This window comes from Oncorhynchus tshawytscha, linkage group LG23 (genome assembly GCF_018296145.1).
Source record: "Oncorhynchus tshawytscha isolate Ot180627B linkage group LG23, Otsh_v2.0, whole genome shotgun sequence".
In the NCBI taxonomy this organism is placed as follows: Eukaryota; Metazoa; Chordata; class Actinopteri; order Salmoniformes; family Salmonidae; genus Oncorhynchus; species Oncorhynchus tshawytscha.
In genome coordinates, this window is record NC_056451.1 from 16,859,970 (window position 1) to 16,871,983 (window position 12,014).

The 12,014-nt window shown below is 44.7% G+C and overlaps 2 pseudogenes; both read right to left on the reverse strand.

Moving 5' to 3' along the window:
• Nucleotides 1-1,509, reverse strand: part of LOC121840555 — a 6,390-nt pseudogene extending 4,881 nt beyond the window's left edge.
• A 3,218-nt stretch (nucleotides 1,510-4,727) lies between these two features.
• LOC112222528 lies at nucleotides 4,728-5,853 on the reverse strand (annotated as a pseudogene).
• Nucleotides 5,854-12,014: the final 6,161 nt, after the last annotated feature.

Genomic DNA, 12,014 nt, shown 5'->3' on the forward strand with positions numbered 1-12,014 from the left:
TTAGTTTTGCATGGCTTGGACAGGGTTAGTTTTTCATGGCTTGGACAGGGTTAGTTTTTCATGGCTTGGACAGGGTTAGTTTTGCATGGCTTGGGGGGGGGTAGTTTTGCATGGCTTGGACAGGGGTAGTTTTGCATGGCTTGGACAGGGTTAGTTTTTCATGGCTTGGACAGGGTCAGTTTTGCATGGCTTGGACAGGGTTAGTTTTGCATGGCTTGGACAGGGTTAGTTTTGCATGGCTTGGACAGGGTTAGTTTTGCATGGCTTGGGGGCTTGGACAGGGTTAGTTTTGCATGGCTTGGACAGGGTTAGTTTTGCATGGCTTGGACAGGGGTAGTTTTGCACGGCTTGGACAGGGTTAGTTTTGCATGGCTTGGACAGGGTTAGTTTTGCATGGCTTGGACAGGGTTAGTTTTGCATGGCTTGGACAGGGTTAGTTTTTCATGGCTTGGACAGGGTTAGTTTTGCATGGCTGGGGGGTAGTTTTGCATGGCTTGGACAGGGGTAGTTTTGCATGGCTTGGACAGGGTTAGTTTTTCATGGCTTGGACAGGGTCAGTTTTGCATGGCTTGGACAGGGTTAGTTTTGCATGGCTTGGACAGGGTTAGTTTTGCATGGCTTGGACAGGGTTAGTTTTGCATGGCTTGGACAGGGTTAGTTTTGCATGGCTTGGACGGGGTTAGTTGTGCATGGCTTGGACGGGGTTAGTTTTGCATGGCTTGGACGGGGTTAGTTTTGCATGGCTTGGACGGGGTTAGTTTTGCATGGCTTGGACGGGGTTAGTTGTGCATGGCATGCATCGCCTCTTTAGTCTATTAGTCTACCTCCGGATGAAACATTAACCTAAACCAATGACCTCTGGAATACTTACACACTGAGTGGACAGTCAATAGGAACGTGTGACTGACCCTTTCAAAATAATGTATTAACGACCAGTAGAAAAATATTGGGATTATGGTGGCCCAGAAGGCAATACCATATGGTCTGCTACACAATTTTTACGATTTCAAATGGTCCCACTTAAATGAATCAGGGCACACCTCAACATCCACTAAACGGAAGCAAACTTACATCAAAGGCTGTTGAAAAACGGTGTGTACCGTTTGGGGGCGATGTGTTTCGTTCAGTACAAACCGTCACGCAACTTCGCAAAAGTTGAAGTAGACTGAACAAACCCCAGGTTTGAGCCATATTGACTGTGTTGTGGTCAGAAATGTTTTGGGATACCTCTGCAATAAGGTCTCCATTCTCTGCATGCACCTGGGCTATGGCTCCAATCTCTTTGCATTGGGAAAACGCAGCATTCAGCTCATGGTTTTGAAGCATGAACACATCCTTTTATGCCATGAACATCTTGAAGGAGTTGAGGCCTTTCTCTTAGGCCATTTCCTTTTTGACCTAGAATGGGTTTAGCAAAAAGCTAATTAGTTTAGGGTGCTTTTCTTTTCAATGCTGAGAGAGAAGACTCTTAACATTTCTGTAAAAAACATGTATTGACATACTGTCCATCCCAGGTCTCCATGGAGTCTATTACCACATGCTATTTCTAGTTGGGATGTTATTTAAGCAATAAGGCCTGAGGAGGTGTGATATATATAGCCAATATACCACGGCTAATGGATGTTCTTAGGCACGATGCAAGCAACGCGAAGAAGGATCATGATAGTGCCTCCTGCCACTTTCCAGGGCAGCCTGGATAAAGATACATGGAACAGGGTTTAGGTTCCATAGATAAAGATACACGGAACATGGTTTAGGTTCCATGGATAGAGATACACGGAACAGGGTTTAGGTTCCATAGATAAAGATACACGGAACAGGGTTTAGGTTCCATGGATAGAGATACACGGAGCAGGGTTTAGGTTCCATAGATAAATATACACGGAACAGGGTTTAAGTTCCATGGATAGAGATACACGGAACAGGGTTTAGGTTCAATGGATAGAGATACACGGAACACGGTTTAAATTCAATGGATAGAGATACACGGAACAGGGTTTAGGTTCCATGGATAGAGATACTGTACACGGACGGAGAAGGTTTAGGTTCCATAGACAGAGATACACGGAACAGGGTTTAAGTTTGTTTAATACCAGACCGTGGTCCTGCCAGAGCAGCCTGTACAAACACAGAACAGGGTTAGGGTGTAGAGCGGCACAAGGGTTCCTTGTTTAGATAGGGGTGTTGATGATAAGGGGGTTAGGGTTTATTCCAGGATCATGGTGGTGTAGTCCCTTCTGTAAGAACAGTCTGGCTACAGAGGGCAGGGTTAGAGTTTATTATATATTGTGTTTGGGGTTAGAGTGTAGACAGATTATGGACAAGGAGAGAATACAATCTATGCTTTGGTTTGGTTAAAAATAGCCACTGCCTAAACCACTAATATTAGATGTAAGTCAATGTCCCTCAAGTAGCATACTTTTAAAATTCCATGACCAAATAATCTCTGAAAGGGAGTTCAATGACTTGGTTTAAAGTAACTTTGAGATAATTTGAGAATGACATATGGCATATGGCATTCTCAATATGACATATTGGCCTGGGTCCCAATCTTTTTGGGGTGTAAGATGTAGTGTTATTTTGGGGGAAGTTGTGTTTTCATAGCTAGAGCTGACACTAAGGACTTGTGAAGAGCACAATCAACAAACTCTGAATACTCTAAACAGTTGCTTTTGAGAAGGAAAAGCTAATGCATGTTAACTAGGGCACATTGATTTAAGGCCCTTAATTATATCTTTATAATTTACATTTTTACCAGTTGAACGTAGAAACACACACACACACACAAATGGTTTTTAATTTTTCTGAAACATGTTATTAAAATATGCAAATTAGGTGATCTCATTAACTATGCAAATATTCACATATCGCGCAGATCTATTTTTTTGGTTTCATTTTGTTAAGACACTTCAGGACTGGACTTGCTCAGAGCAAATTGTGGATAAACACTTTTTAAATCTTTCTATCTGTACAATACTAAATGCATGTTTGGTGCATTTTTCCAAAGAAAAGTCATCTATAATAAATATATATATATATATATATATATATATATATATATATATATATATATATATATATATAACCACGCATTGCAGTGCTTGAGGCATCCCTACAGACCCGGGCAGACAATTTGCCCAGCGTCGGTCGGGTTAGGGGATGGTTTGGCCGGGATTTCCTTGTCCCATCGCGCACTAGCGACTCCTTGTGGCAGGCCGGGCGGCTGCAAGCTGCCTACAGTTGCCAAGTGGATGGTGTTTCCTCTGACACACTGGTCAAATCAAATCAAATTTATTTATATAGCCCTTCGTACATCAGCTGATATCTCAAAGTGCTGTACAGAAACCCAGCCTTAAACCCCAAACAGCAAGCAATGCAGGTGTAGAAGCACGGTGGCTAGGAAAAACTCCCTAGAAAGGCCAAAACCTAGGAAGAAACCTAGAGAGGAACCAGGCTATGTGGGGTGGCCAGTCCTCTTCTGGCTGTGCCGGGTGGAGATTATAACAGAACATGGTCAAGATGTTCAAATGTTCATAAATGACCAGCATGGTCGTATAATAATAAGGCAGAGCAGTTGAAACTGGAGCAGCAGCACGGTCAGGTGGACTGGGGACAGCAAGGAGTCATCATGTCAGGTAGTCCTGGGGCATGGTCCTAGGGCAGGTCAGTTGAAACTGGAGCAGCAGCACGGTCAGGTGGACTGGGGACAGCAAGGAGTCATCATGTCAGGTAGTCCTGGGGCATGGTCCTAGGGCCATGAATCAACCCACTCAGGAGACGCACCCCTTCCAAGGACGGCATGAGAGGGCCCCAGTAAGCAAGTGACTCAGCCCCTGTAATAGGGTTAGAGGCAGAGAATCCCAGTGGAAAGAGGGGAACCGGCCAGGCAGAGACAGCAAGGGCGGTTCGTTGCTCCAGAGCCTTTCCGTTCACCTTCCCACTCCTGGGCCAGACTACACTCAATCATACGACCCACTGAAGAGATGAGTCTTCAGTAAAGACTTAAAGGTTGAGACCGAGTTTGCGACTCTGACATGGGTAGGCAGACCGTTCCATAAAAATGGAGCTCTATAGGAGAAAGCCCTGCCTCCAGCTGTTTGCTTAGAAATTCTAGGGACAATTAGGAGGCCTGCGTCTTGTGACCGTAGCGTACATGTAGGTATGTACGGCAGGACCAAATCAGAGAGATAGGTAGGAGCAAGCCCATGTAATGCTTTGTAGGTTAGCAGTAAAACCTTGAAATCAGCCCTTGCTTTGACAGGAAGCCAGTGTAGAGAGGCTAGCACTGGAGTAATATGATCAAATTTTTTGGTTCTAGTCAGGATTCTAGCAGCCGTATTTAGCACCAACTGAAGTTTATTTAGTGCTTTATCCGGGTAGCCGGAAAGTAGAGCATTGCAGTAGTCTAACCTAGAAGTGACAAAAGCATGGATTAATTTTTCTGCATCATTTTCGGACAGAAAGTTTCTGATTTTTGCAATGTTACGTAGATGGAAAAAAGCTGTCCTTGAAATGGTCTTGATATGTTCTTCAAAAGAGAGATCAGGGTCCAGAGTAACGCCGAGGTCCTTCACAGTTTTATTTGAGACGACTGTACAACCATTAAGATTAATTGTCAGATTCAACAGAAGATCTCTTTGTTTCTTGGGACCTAGAACAAGCATCTCTGTTTTGTCCGAGTTCAAAAGTAGAAAGTTTGCAGCCATCCACTTCCTTATGTCTCGCCAACTCTTCATCATTCATCTTGATGAGTATATCGGTCTCCACGTCGGGGGTGGGCTGTGGCAACATGGGAATCGGGCTCTCCATTCGGTTGTCCTGCGTCAGTTTACTGGTCATGTCCTGTATACACTGCGCTCTGTAGTTCTCATGGTGCATGTCACAGGTCACGTCTTTGAGGTCGTGCATGTGGGAGCGGATCAATATGTTCCTCAGCTTCACAAAGTCACAGTGAGACTGGTTCTCCACTTCCACAATGCCCCATGGGTAAAGTCTCCCTCTTACTCTCTGGCCCCTGGCCTCAACCACAGTGTTACTGCCAATCACTGCAAACGGACAGCACTCCTTCAGTTCTTAGTCCAGTTGTTTAAACTCCTCGTCCTCATCAGAGTCACACTCTGGGAACTGGTACACCTTAATGCCAAACCTCTCAATCTCATCACGGACCCTGTCTTTGAGTTTCTTGATCTCGCTGGGAGTGAGACAGTCAGCCTTGGCGATGAGAGGAACCACATTCACCTTCTCATGGAGAGCCTTCATAAACTCCACATCTACTGGACGCAGTCCATGTCCAAATGGAGGTATGAAGTAGAGGCAGCAGTGGACTCTGTTGTCCTGGATGTTCTTCCTGTTCAGTCCACTCTCGTCCCTGAAGTACTGCTCAAACTGCTGGTCAATGTAGGCGGTGATGGGCTTTCAGCATTCATTGTTGTTGACAGCGTCTCCAAAGCCCGGTGTGTCTACAATGGTCAGCTTCAGCTTCACTCCTTTCTCCTCAATGTCCACTGTGTGCTTAATGATCTCTACTGTCTGGTTGATACGCTCCTCAGCATTGAGAAGTTTCCTGTCCTTGTACAAGTCTGTGAGGAACAGGCTGTTGACCAGAGTAGATTTACCCATATCCGACTCTCCGGCGACCATGAGGGTGAAGTCAAATCCCTTTTTCACTGACTTCCTGTGCACCTGGTTAGGGAGGGTAGCAAAACCCACATACTGCTTCTCCTCAACTGTCTCGTCCGATTTGATCGGGATACGGCTCTTGTATCGGATGTTGGTCGTCATTTTCGCCGCTCTCCTCCCCTTGGTGTCGCTTCAGAACGGATGGACTGCTCGATAAACGCACGCGTCCGTTCCTTCTCCGCGCTACCACAGCAGCCAGACAGGTTGTGGGAGAGGGTGTTGCAATATCGTGCAGAACCCCGTCCTCATCTATGTGGTACCCAATCGTGGATGGAGAGGTTTCCTATGATCTTACTTGTCCATATCATCAATATTGTATGCAGCTTCCATAATTAATGCTGTTCAAACTTCTCACTCATATGTTTGAAATCTTAATTTTTCAACATCTAGACATGCACCAAGTATAAGGGAATAAGACTGTGGCATGCTTCCTATCCATGCATCATTCTGTGATATCAGCTTTTCACCATTTAGCAACACTGCTACACCAACCTCCACAGCAGCTTCTTATCTAGTGTTTTCAATTTGATAGAGGTCTAGAAGGCTTGACAACTAGAAGGCTTGACAACCAGAAGCCAGCCACTGGTGCGGCTGGCTTCTGGGTTAAGCGAGCAGTGTGTCAAGAAGAAGTGCGGCATGGCAGGGTCGTGTTTTGGAGGACGCATGGCTCTCGACCTTCACCTCTCCCAAGTCCGTAAAGGAGTTGCAACGATGGGACAAGACTGTAACTACCAATTGGATACCACGAAATTGGGGATAAAAATGGGTAAAAGTAAAATAAATAAAAATCTATATATGCACTACCGTTCAAAAGTTTGGGATCACTTAGAAATGTCCTTGTTTTTGAAAAAAAAATACATTTTTGGTCCATTAAAATAACATAAAATTGATCAGAAATGCAGTTAAACATTGTTCATCTTGTAAATTACTATTGTAGCTGGAAACTGCAGATTTTTTTATGTAATATCTACATAGGCGTATAGAGGCCCATTATCGGCAACCATCACTCCTGTGTTCCAATGGCACGTTGTGTTAGCTAATCCAAGTTTATCATTTAAAAAGGCTAATTGATTGTTGGAAAATCATTTTTCAATTATGTTAGCACATCTGAAAGCTGTTGTGTTGATTAATTAAGAAGCAATAAAACTGGCCTTCTTTAGACTAGTTGAGCATCTGGAGCATCAGCATTTGTGGGTTCGATTACAGGCCGAAACAATTACCTTTCTTCTGAAACTCGTCAGTCTATTCTTGTTTTGAGAAAGGAAGGCTATTCCATGTGAGAAATTGCCAAGAAACTGAAGATCTCGTACAACGCTGTGTACTTTACCTTTACAGAACAGCTCCAACTGTCTCTAACCAGAATAGAAAGAGGAATGGGAAGCCCCGGTGCACAACTGAGCAAGAGGACAAGTCTATTAGAGTATGAACAAAGTAGAATCTCAATTCAACGGCTCAGACACAAGAGGTATGTGGCAGGGTCTACAGTCAATCACGGACTACAGGAAGAAACCCAGCCCAGTCACGGACCAGGATGTCTTGCTCCCAGGCAGACTAAATAACTTTTTTGCCCGCTTTGAGGACAATACAGTGCCACTGACACGGCCTGCAACGGAAACATGCGGTCTCTCCTTCACTGCAGCCGAAGTGAGTAAGACATTTAAACGTGTTAACCCTCGCAAGGCTGCAGGCCCAGACGGCATCCCCAGCCGCGCCCTCAGAGCATGCGCAGACCAGCTGGCCGGTGTGTTTACGGACATATTCAATCAATCCCTATACCAGTCTGCTGTTCCCACATGCTTCAAGAGGGCCACCATTGTTCCTGTTCCCAAGAAAGCTAAGGTAACTGAGCTAAACGACTACCGCCCCGTAGCACTCACATCCGTCATCATGAAGTGCTTTGAGAGACTAGTCAAGGACCATATCACCTCCACCCTACCTGACACCCTTGACCCACTCCAATTTGCTTACCGCCCAAATAGGTCCACAGACGATGCAATCTCAACCACACTGCTCACTGCCCTAACCCATCTGGACAAGAGGAATACCTATGTGAGAATGCTGTTCATCGACTACAGCTCGGCATTCAACACCATAGTACCCTCCAAGCTCGTCATCAAGCTCGAGACCCTGGGTCTCGACCCCGCCCTGTGCAACTGGGTACTGGACTTCCTGACGGGCCGCCCCCAGGTGGTGAGGGTAGGCAACAACATCTCCTCCCCGCTGATCCTCAACACTGGGGCCCCACAAGGGTGCGTTCTGAGCCCTCTCCTGTACTCCCTGTTCACCCACGACTGCGTGGCCATGCACGCCTCCAACTCAATCATCAAGTTTGCGGACGACACAACAGTGGTAGGCTTGATTACCAACAACGACGAGACGGCCTACAGGGAGGAGGTGAGGGCCCTCGGAGTGTGGTGTCAGGAAAATAACCTCACACTCAACGTCAACAAAACTAAGGAGATGATTGTGGACTTCAGGAAACAGCAGAGGGAACACCCCCCCATCCACATCGATGGAACAGTAGAGAGAACAGTGGAGAGGGTAGCAAGTTTTAAGTTCCTCGGCATACACATCACAGACAAACTGAATTGGTCCACTCACACAGACAGCATCGTGAGGAAGGCGCAGCAGCGCCTCTTCAACCTCAGGAGGCTGAAGAAATTCGGCTTGTCACCAAAAGCACTCACAAACTTCTACAGATGCACAATCGAGAGCATCCTGGCGGGCTGTATCACCGCCTGGTATGGCAACTGCACCGCCCTCAACCGTAAGGCTCTCCAGAGGGTAGTGAGGTCTGCACAACGCATCACCGGGGCAAACTACCTGCCCTCCAGGACACCTACACCACCCGATGCTACAGGAAGGCCATAAAGATCATCAAGGACATCAACCACCCGAGCCACTGCCTGTTCACCCCGCTGCCATCCAGAAGGCGAGGTCAGTACAGGTGCATCAAAGCTGGGACCGAGAGACTGAAAAGCAGCTTCTATCTCAAGGCCATCAGACTGTTAAACAGCCACCACTAACATTGAGTGGCTACTGCCAACACACTGTCAATGACACTGACTCTACTCCAGCCACTTTAATCATGGGAATCGATGGGAAATGATGTAAATATATCACTAGCCACTTTAAACAATGCTACCTTATATAATGTTACTTACCCTACATTGTTCATCTCATATGCATACGTTGATACTGTACTCTATATCATCGACTGCATCCTTATGTAATACATGTATCACTAGCCACTTTAACTATGCCACTTGGTTTACATACTTATCTCATATGTATATACTGTACTCGATATCATCTACTGTATCTTGCCTATGCTGCTCTGTACCATCACTCATTCATATATCCTTATGTACATATTCTTTATCCCCTTACACTGTGTATGACAGTAGTTTTTTTTGGAATTGTTAGTTAGATTACTTGCTCGTTATTACTGCATTGTCGGAACTAGAAGCACAAGCATTTCGCTACACTCGCATTAACATCTGCTAACCATGTGTATGTGACAAATAAAATTTGATTTGATTTGATTTGAGTGTCTAGTTTGAGAAACAGACGCCTCACAAGTCCTCAACTGGCAGCTTCATTAAATAGTAAGCGCAAAACATCATTCTCAACGTCAACAGTGAAGAGGCGACTCCGGGATGCTGTCCTTGTAGGCAAAGTTGTAAAGAAAAGGCCATATCTCAGACTGGCCAATAAAAAGGAAAGATTAAGATGGGAAAAAGAACAAAGACACTGGACAGATGAACTCTGCCTAGAAAGCCAGCATCTCGTATTTATACAGTACCAGTCAAAAGTTTGGACACACCGACTCACTCAAGGGTTTTTCTTTATTTTACTATTTTCTACATTGTAAACTATTAAATAGCACATCCTGTAGTAATCAAAACATTGTTGAACAAATCAAATAATATTTTAGATTTACCTTGATGACAGCTTGGCACACTCTTGGCATTCTCTCAACCAGCTTCACCTGGAATGCTTTTCCAACAGTCTTGAAGGTGTTCCCACATATGCTGAGCACCTGTTGGCTGTTTTATATATATATATATATATATATATATATATATATATATATATATATATATATATACATATATATATATATATATATAACAGTTGAAGTCTGAAGTTTACATACACCTTAGCCAAATACATTTAAACTCAGTTTTTCACAATTCCTGACATTTAATCCTAGTAGAAATTCCCTGTCTTAGGTCAGGTAGGATCACCACTTTATTTTAAGAATGTGAAATGTCAGAATAATAGTAGAGATAATTATTTATTTCAGCTTTTATTTCTTTCATCACATTCCCAGTGGGACAAGAAGTTTACATACACTCAATTAGCATTTAGTAGCATTGCCTTTAAATTGTTTAACTTGGTTCAAACGTTTCAGGTAGCCTTCCACAAACTTCCCACAGTAAGTTAGGTAATTTTTGGCCCATTCCTCCTGACAGAGCTGGTGTAACTGAGTCAGGTTTGTAGGCATCCTTGCTCGCACATGCTTTTGCAGTTCTGCCCATAAATGTTCTATAGGATTGAGGTCAGGGCTTTGTGATGGACACTCCAATACCTTGACTTTGTTGTCCTTAAGCCATGTTGCCACAACTTTGGAAGTATGCTTGGGGGTCATTGTCCATTTGGAAGACCCATTTGCGACCAAGCTTTAACTTTAACTGATGTCTTGAGATGTTGCTTCAATATATCCACATAATTTTCCTACCTCATTATGCCATCTATTTTATGAAGTGCACCAGTCCCTCCTGCAGCAAAGCACCCCCACAACATGAGGCTGGGATGGTGTTCTTTGGTTTGCAAGCTTCCCCCTTTTTCCTCCAAACATAACAACGGTCATTATGGCCAAACAGTTCTATTTCTGTTTCATCAGACCAGAGGACATTTCTCCAAAAGTACGATCTTTGTCCCCATGCACAGTTACCAACCATAGTCTGGCTTTTTTATGGCAGTTTTGGAGCAGTGGCTTCTTCCTTGCTGAGCGGCCTTTCAGCTTATGTCGATATAGGACTCGTTTTACTGTGGATACTTTTGTACCTGTTTCCAGCATCTTCACAAGGTCCTCTGCTGTTGTTCTGGGATTGATTTGCACTTTTCGCACCAAAGAACGTTAATCTCTAGGAGACAGAACGCATCTCCTTCCTGTGCGATATGACGGCAGTGTGGTCCCATGGTGTTTATACTTGCGTACTATTGTTTGTACAGATGAACGAGGTACCTTCAGGCGTTTGGAAATTGAATCAGACTTGTGGAGGTCTACAGTTTTTTTTCTGAGGTCTTGTCTGATTTCTTTAGATTTTCCCATGATGTCAAGCAAAGAGGCACTGAGTTTGAAGGTAGGCCTTGAAATACATCCACAGGTACACCTCCAATTGACTCAAATTATGTCAATTAGCCTATTAGAAGCTTCTGGAATTTTCCAAGCTGTTTAAAGGCACAGTCAATTTAGTGTATGTAAACCTCTGACCCACTGGAATTGTGATACAGTGAATTATAAATGAAATAATCTGTCTGTAAACAATTTTATTTCATTTAAAAAAATAAACATTTACCCATTTTTTCTCTCCAATTTCATGGTATCCAATTGGTAGTAGTTACAGTCTTGTCTCATTGCTGTAACTCCCGTACGGACTCGGAGAGCTGAAGGTTGAGAGCCATGCATCCTCCGAAACACAACCCAACCTAGCCGCACTGCTTCTTGACACAATGCACAATCAACCCGGAAGCCAGCCGCACCAATGTGTTGGAGAAAACACCGTACACCTGGTGACCTGATCAGCGTGCACTGTGCCCGGCCCGCCACAGGAGTCGCTAGTGCGCGATGAGACAAGGATATCCCTACCGGCCAAACCCTCCCTAACCCGGACGACGCTGGGCCAATTGTGCGCCGCCCCATGGGCCTCCCGGTCGCGGCCGGCTGTGACAGAGCCTGGGGTCGAACCCAGAAACTTTGGTGAGACAGCTAACACTGCGCCACCCGGGAGGCCGCCTGTAAACAATTATTGGAAAAATTACTAGTAGATGTCCTAACCGACTTGCCAAAACTATAGTTTGTTAACAATAAATTTGTGGAGTGATTGAAAAACTAGTTTTAACGATTCTGTGCTACGAACTTGGTGGTAACAGTTTTGGAAGGACCTTTCATGTTTCAGCATGACAATGCCCCCGTGCATAAAGCGAGGTCCATACAGAAATGTTTTTTCGAGATTGGTGTGGATTAACTTGACTGGCCTGCAGAGAGCCCTGACCTTAACCTCATCGAACACCTTTGGGATGGATTGGAACACCGACTGCAAGCC